We start from the raw sequence: 8,192 nt of genomic DNA, 5'->3' as shown, positions 1-8,192 counted from the left end.
GCACCAGGTGCTGGTCACCCTCCAGGAAGAACAGGAGTAAAGGTTCGAGGCCCTGGTGCTGGCGCAGCAGGAAGACCGCCAGGCATTCCGGCACCTACTCGCATTGGCGGGGTCCACCGCCTCCACCGCCGCGGGCCCTTCCCACCTCACCCTAACGAAGATGGGCCCGCACAACGACCCCGAGGCCTTCCTTGCTCTCTTTGAGCAGGCAGCAGAGGCGTGGGGTTGGCCGGTGGAACAGCGCATGGCGCGCCTCCTCCCCCTGCTCACGGGGGAGGCGCAGCTGGCCGTGCTACAGCTCCCCGCCAACAGCCGGCTTGTCTACGCGGACCTCCGCAGGGCCATCCTCCAGCGCGTGGGTCTCACTCCGGAGCAGCAGCAGCAGCGCTTCCGCAATCTGCGCCTGGAGGAGGTCAGCCGGCCATTCGCGTTTGGCCAGCAACTCCGGGACGCCTGCCACCGGTGGCTGAGGGCCAACAACCGCGACGCCGAGGAGATCATCGATTGGGTGGCGCTGGAGCAGTTCGTCGCTCGACTTCCAGAAGAAACTGCGGAGTGGGTCCAGTGCCATCGCCTGGTGTCGCTGGATCAGGCCATTGAGCTGGCAGAGGACCATATGGCGGCCGTTCCAATGGCAGGACAGCGTGTCTCCCCTTCTCCACTCCCCTCTCCCTCTCTCTCCCCTTCTGTTCCTCTCCCTCGCCCCATTCCCCCACCGCGGAGGCAGGGCCCGGCTCCACCCCAGCTGGCCCGCCGCACCTGTGGTGTCCTACCGTTTCCTACTTCCATGTCTGTGTCTTCCCCCCCTCAGGTGAGTGATATCCAGAACACCGGTGCAGAGAGAGAGCCTGGGCCGGTGTGCTGGCGCTGCGGGGAGCCGGGGCACCTCCAGCATCAGTGCTCGGCGATGGAGGTGGGCGCGGTGGTCCAGATTCCCGACGCGCCAGGAACCGCCCTCGATCGGGCCGGAGTGTATCGCATACCAGTGAGTATCCAAGGGGATACGTATCAGGCTTTGGTGGACTCCGGCTGTAATCAGATCTCAATCCACCAAAGCCTGGTGCAAAACGAGGCATTGGGGAGAGCACAATTGGTGAAGGTGTTGTGTGTGCACAGGGATGTTCACAACTACCCTTTAGTGTCGGTCCACATTCTGTTTTGAGGGGAGAAATTTAGAGTACAGGCGGCGGTTAATTCTCGCCTCACCCACTCTATAATTTTGGGGACTGATTGGCAGGGATTTCGGGATTTAATGACGCACTTAGTGAAGAGTGGGTCCTGCCATAGTTCAGTGGGGGGAGGTCCCGGAGTGGCATTGGCAGGAGCAGCTGTCACAGAGCCATCTACGTCATCACCATGGCAGAGTGAGAAGCAGCAGGCTCCTCCTCCCTCTCTCAGGGAATCCCTCGCGGATTTTCTGTTAGAGCAATCGCGAGACGAGCCTCTGCGGCATGCATTTGACCAAGTGAGAGTAATCAATGGTCAAACGCTCCAGCCAAACGCCACCCCGTCTTTCCCCTATTTTTCCATTATTAAGGATAGGTTATATCGAGTGACGCAGGACACTCAAACTAAGGAACAAATAACCCAACTTTTGATCCCAAAGAGCTGCCGGGAATTGGTATTCTAGGTGGCTCACTTTAATCCCATGGCTGGACACTTAGGGCAGGATAAGACACTAGCCCGAATAATGGCCCGGTTCTATTGGCCAGGGATTAGCGGCGATGTCCGTAGGTGGTGTACGGCATGCCGCGAATGCCAGTTAGTAAATCCAGCGGCCATCCCAAAAATGCCTTTGCGCCCTCTACCATTAATCGAGACCCCGTTCGAAAGAATTGGGATAGATCTCATCGGGCCATTAGATCGGTCAACACGAGGGTATCGCTTTATTTTAGTTCTGGTGGACTATGCAACGCGATATCCGGAAGCAGTGCCGCTTCGCAATATCTCTGCACGTAGTATTGCGGAAGCACTCTTCCACGTCATCTCCCGAGTCGGAATCCCCAAAGAGATTCTGACTGATCAAGGCACTACGTTCATGTCACGCACACTGCGCGAACTGTATGGGTTATTGGGAATCAAGCCGATCCGCACCAGTGTTTTTCACCCACAAATGGATGGCTTAGTCGAATGGTTTAATAGCACCCTCAAAAACATAATTAAAAAATTTGTAAGCGAGGATGCACATAACTGGGATAAATGGCTCGAACCCCTGCTTTTCGCAGTGCGAGAGGTCCCACAAGCCTCCACAGGGTTCTCCCCATTTGAATTATTATATGGGCGTAAGCCGCATGGCATCCTAGATGTGCTGCGGGAAAATTGGGAGGAGGGACCTTCCCCGTGCAAAAATGAAATTCAATACGTTATTGACCTGCGCGCAAAACTCCACACACTCACATACCTAACCCAGGAGAATTTGCGGCAGGCTCAAGAATGTTAAGTCCGCCTGTAAAACAGGGGCACGCGCCTTAGGGAATTCACACCGGGAGACATAGTACTCGTGTTATTGCCCACGTCGAGCTCTAAATTAATCGCCAGGTTGCAAGGACCCTTTGAGGTCACACGGCGAGTCGGGGACGTCGACTATGAGGTGAGGCGAACGGGCAGGGGTGGGGCGTTACAGGTATACCACCTCAATCTGTTAAAACGTTGGAGCGAGGAGGTCCCCGTGGCACTGGTGTCGGTGGTTCCAGAGAAGGTGGAGCTGGGGCCGGAGGTTCAAAAGGGAAAATCGGCATCACCCACCGCTCCGGTCCCCTGTGGAGCCCACCTCTCCCTGACCCAGCTCGCGGAGGTCGCCCGGTTGCAAACAGAATTTTCTGATGTGTTCTCGCCCCTGCCCGGCCGCACCCACCTCATAGAACACCACATTGAGACGCCCCCGGGGGTGGTAGTGCACAGACTGCCCGAACACAAGAAAAAGGTGGTTCAGGAAGAACTCACGGCCATGCTCGAAATGGGCATTGTCGAGGAGTCCCACAGTGACTGGAGCAGTCCGGTGGTCTTGGTTCCCAAGGCCGACGGGTCGGGCCGGTTCTGTGTGGACTATAGAAAAGTCAACGCGGTGTCTAAATTTGACGCGTACCCAGTGCCTCGTATTGACGAGTTGCTCGATCGACTAGGCACGGCTCATTTTTATTCAACACTGGATTTGACAAAGGGATATTGGCAGATCCCCTTGACTCCACTATCCCGAGAGAAAACTGCCTTTTCCACACCATTTGGCTTACACCAGTTTGTCACACTTCCATTTGGGCTGTTTGGGGCGCCCGCTATGTTCCAGCGGCTTATGGATAGGGTCCTCTGCCCCCACGCCACCTATGCGGCTGCATACTTAGATGACATTATTATTTATAGTAATGACTGGCCGCGGCACCTAAAACACCTGAGGGCCGTCCTGGGGTTGCAGAGGCGAGCGGGGCTCACAGCCAGCCCGAAGAAGCATGCGATTGGGCGGGTGGAAGTACGGTATCTGGGCTTCCTCTTGGGCAATGGGCAGGTGCATCCCCAAATCAATAAGACAGCAGCGATTGCAGCCTGCCCGAGGCCCAAGACCAAAAAGGGGGTGAGGCAGTTCCTGGGGCTGGCTGGCTACTATCGTAGGTTTATACCTAATTATTTGGACGTCACCAGCCCGCTGACTGATCTCACTAAAAAGGGGGCACCAGATCCGGTCCAGTGGACGGAGCAATGCCAGCAGGCTTTTTCTAAGGTAAAGGCTGCACTGTGTGGGGGGCCACTGTTACACTCCCCTGACTTTTCTCTCCCCTTTGTTTTACAGACGGACGCATCGGACAGAGGGCTGGGGGCTGTTCTGTCCCAGGAGGTGGAGGGGGAGGACTGTCCAGTGCTGTACATCAGCCGCAAGCTGTCGGTGCACGAGGGCAGGTACAGCACCATAGAGAAGGAATGCCTTGCCATCAAGTGGGCAGTTCTCGCCCTCCGCTACTATCTGCTGGTGCGCCCTTTCACCCTCTGGTCAGACCATGCACCCCTGCAGTGGCTCCACTGCATGAAGGATGCCAACGCATGGATCACCTGTTGGTATCTGTCACTCCAGGCGTTTAAGTTCGAGGTGGTCCACAGGCTGGGGGCGCAGATGGTTGTGGTGGACTTCCTCTCCCGTCAAGGGGGGGAGTCAGCTGCAGGCTGGACGGCTGCCCAGCCTGAGTCGGGCGGTGGGGGTATGTGGCAGCGGGGGCGTGGTCAAGCGTTGGTCTGTGAATGGAGGGCGGAGTCAGGGAAGGTAAGTGGCGGAATCACTGCACCTGACGGGAATTAACCTGTGTTTGTGTGTCTTCCCCAGTGACCGCGCCCTATAAGAGGAAAGGGAGAGCAGAGGAAGGGAGCTTCTCCCCAACCTGGATACTGATATGCGTGTGTGCGTGTGTGAGAGATATAGTAAGCTGAAAAGCTGTAATAAAAGAGTCTGTTGAGAACTCAGTTCTGACCTGCCGTGCTTCTGTGCTCCACCCACTTAGACACCTGTTACAAGGAGGAAACCAGAGACCCCGGAAGAAACCCGGATGGATATTAGGGGAGGGTGGGGGTGTGACCTGAGCTCAGGATCGACCCAGGAATCTTGGAGCTGTGAGCATGGACAGCGAGCAACCTCATCATCATCATCATCTTCAGGAATCCCTCAAGATGAGTAAGATTGCCCACTATAGGTCAATCCTTGTGTACCCTAAGGTGACTGACTAGTCCAATGCAGGATGCACAGACTTTTCCACACATGGCACAGATAAAATTGGCAGCAGCTGGCAAAGGAGCCCTTTCACGTTCCTTGTGCTATGATTGCTTTTCTTCAGCTTTTCAGCATCTCTCAAGCTCAAAGCAACCAACGCCTTCGCAGACAGCCCTTTGGCATCCTGCTCTGTCACAGGCAATGTCCTCCCAGTTGTCAATACTGATGCTGCATGATTTCAGAGAAGCTTTTAGATTGTCCTTACAACGTTTTCTCTGGACCTTGTCCCTGAACCGAGGTGACCATAGAGGACTTGCTTTGGAAGACAAAAATCTTCCATTCTGACATACGTATCATGACCAGTGGAGTTGACTTTGAATCACCATGGCCTCAATCCTAGTGCAGTTGACCTCCTCCAGAATGCTGACATTCGTTCATCGATCCTGCCAGCAGACACCTAGGATACAGCGGAGACAGCGCTGATGGTACTTTTCAAGGGTCTTCAGATGGCGCCTGTAAGTAGTCCAGGACTCTGAGCCATAAAAGAGAGATGGTAATACAACTGCCTTGTACATCCATATCTTAGTATCAGTTCTTATGCCCCTTTCCTCAAAGACTCTGTCATGCAAAGGACTGAAAGCATAGCTGGCTGCCTGAAGATGATGTTGGATTTCAGCATCAATGTCTGCTTTCACTGAGAGAAAGCTGTCCAAGTAGGGGAAACTCTGAATGTTCCTCAGTACAGTCCCGTCAACCTTAAGAGAAGGACAGGCTGATACTTGACCAGGCTGATACTTGACAGGCTGGTTGGTAGAGGACCTCTGTCTTCTTCACATTGATGGAAAGGCTGAGTCTCTGGTATGCATGATCAAAGGCGTCCAGAATAGCTTGAAGATCATCCTCAGTGGTGGCACAGACACAGTTATCATCAGCATACTGAATTTCAATCACAGATGTAGTGTATGTCTTAGTTTTCACCTTTAGTCTCCTCAGATTGAAAATGCCTCCATCTGTTCAATAAACAACTTCCACACTGCCTGGGAGTCTGTTCTTCAGCAGGTGAAAGATAGCTGATATAAATATGGAGAACAGAGTGGGAGCAATCACACAGCCTTGCTTGACCCCTGTCCGCACCTCAGAAGTCTCGCTGTCACCAGCATCACTGAGGACCTTAGCAGTCATGCCATCATGAATAAGTCTAAGTATAGAGATAAATTTCTCAGGACAACCGTATTTTGCTAGGATTCACCACAAAGCTTCCCGGTTGACTGAGTCAAAGGCCTTAGTCAGGTCTATAAAGGCCATATAGAGCGGTTGGCTTTGCTCCCAATACTTCTCCTGTAGTTGGTGGGCAGGAAAGATCATATCAATCGTTCCTCTATTGGGTCTAAAACCACATTGGGACTCTGGGAGAAGCTCATCTGCATAAGGGTGTAGATGATTGGCTAGGACTCGAGCAATAATCTTACCAGCAAGAGCAAAGAGGGAAATGCCACGGTAATTACCACAGTCTGATTGATCTCCTTTCTTGAATATTCTAATGATATCTGTATCTCTTAAATCCAGCATTATCTCCTCTCTCTGCCAGATGAGAAGGATGAAGTGATGAAGACAACAAGCCAACTCATCTCCTTTATGCTTGAAAATTTTGACCGGAATGTTGTCACCACCAGGTGCCTTACCATTTCTTGTTTGATTGCAGTTTTAACTTCGGTGAAACTGGGTTCCACACCCAGCTCGATATTTACTGACAGCTGGGGGATCTCCAGGAATAGAGACTCATCTACAGAAGATTTGGGGTTTAGGAGTTCTTAGAAGTGTTCTTTCCAATGGTGGTTTACGCTGCCTGCGTCTCTCAAGAGAGAATTATCTTTATCCTTCACAGATGTTACACCATGAGAGCATGGACTGAAGAAAAAGCCATGACGGTCACCCTTGTCAGCAAGATCTTGAATCTCCTGGGATTTGTTAGCCCACCATTGGTCTTTGATCTAACAGATTTCCCTTTGAACGTCAGCCTTTATAGTCTGATGGGCTCTCTTTTTTCCCTTGTTGGCTGGGTCACACTGCCAGGCGCAGAAAGCTTTCCTCTTTTCAGTTATGAGGTCACTGATTGCACCATCATTTTCATCAAACCAGTTCTGGTGTTTTCTGGTACTAAAGCTTATGGAGTCCTCATACAGTGCTGCTTGAAAGTTTGTGAACCCTTTAGAATTTTTGATATTTCTGCATAAGTATGACCTAAAACATCATCAGATTTTCACACAAGTCCTAAACATAGATAAAGAGAACCCAGTTAAACAAATGACACAAAAATATTGTACTTGGCCATTTATTTATTGAGGAAAATGATCCAATATTGCATATCTGTGAGTGGCAAAAGTATGTGAACCTTTGCCTTCAGTATCTGGTGTGACCCCCTTGTGCAGCAATAACTGCAACTAAATGTTTCCGGTAACTGTTGATCAGTCCTGCACACCAGCTTGGAGGAATTTTAGCCCATTCCTCCATACAGAACAGCTTCAACTCTGGGATGTTGGTGGGTTTCCTCACATGAACTGCTCGCTTCAGGTCCTTCCACAACATTTCGATTGGATTAAGGTCAGGACTTTGACTTGGCCATTCCAAAACATTAACTTTATTCTCCTTTAATCTTTCTTTGGTAGAATGACTCGTGTGCCTAGGGTCGTTGTCTTGCTGCATGACCCACCTTCTCTTGAGATTCAGTTCATAGACAGATGTCCTGTCATTTTCCTTTAGAATTTGCTGGTATAATTTAGAATTCATTGTTCCATCAATGATGGCAAGCCGTCCTGGCCCAGATACAGCAAAACAGGCCAAAACCATGATACTACCACCACCATGTTTCACAGATGGGATAAGGTTCTTATGCTGGAATGCAGCGTTTTCCTTTCTCCAAACATAACACTTTTCATTTAAACCAAAAAGTTCTATTTTGGTCTCCTCCATCCACAAAACATTTTTTCAACAGCCTTCTGGCTTGTCCATGTGATCTTTAGCAAAGTGCAGACAAGCAGCAATGTTCTTTTTGGAGAGCAGTGGCTTTCTCCTTGCAACCCTGCCATGCACACCATTGTTGTTCACTCTTTCGATTACGTTCATTATGTCTTATATTGAATATTGTTAGTTTTTTTTCTTTTTTATCAGACATCTAATTTTTTAGGTTTGTTTACCTGACATGTTTCGACGTACGACTGTCGTCTTCCTCAGAGTGTCACCGGATGTTATGGGTGACGCATCTTTTATCAGCTGATGTTTCCGAAGGCGTGGCCTTCCTGTCTGGATTGACAGGTCGGTCACGCCTTCTACTGTCAGTTCGTCCCCTGCAAGATGGCACTCCAGGTATGGGAGAGCATGTATGCTCCCTCATCTCAGTTGATGGTCCTCAGGCTTCGCTTACGGATCTCCATGGCCTCCCTGATCCAGCGCTGATGTTTATTATCTTCTGTGCGGATGACTCTGGCATTCCCCCAGTCCATAACAT

The sequence above is a fragment of the Neoarius graeffei genome, chromosome 9 (genome assembly GCF_027579695.1).
Source record: "Neoarius graeffei isolate fNeoGra1 chromosome 9, fNeoGra1.pri, whole genome shotgun sequence".
Taxonomy (NCBI): Eukaryota; Metazoa; Chordata; class Actinopteri; order Siluriformes; family Ariidae; genus Neoarius; species Neoarius graeffei.
The sequence above is the reverse complement of the archived record's forward strand: the minus strand, read 5'-3'. Positions refer to the sequence as shown.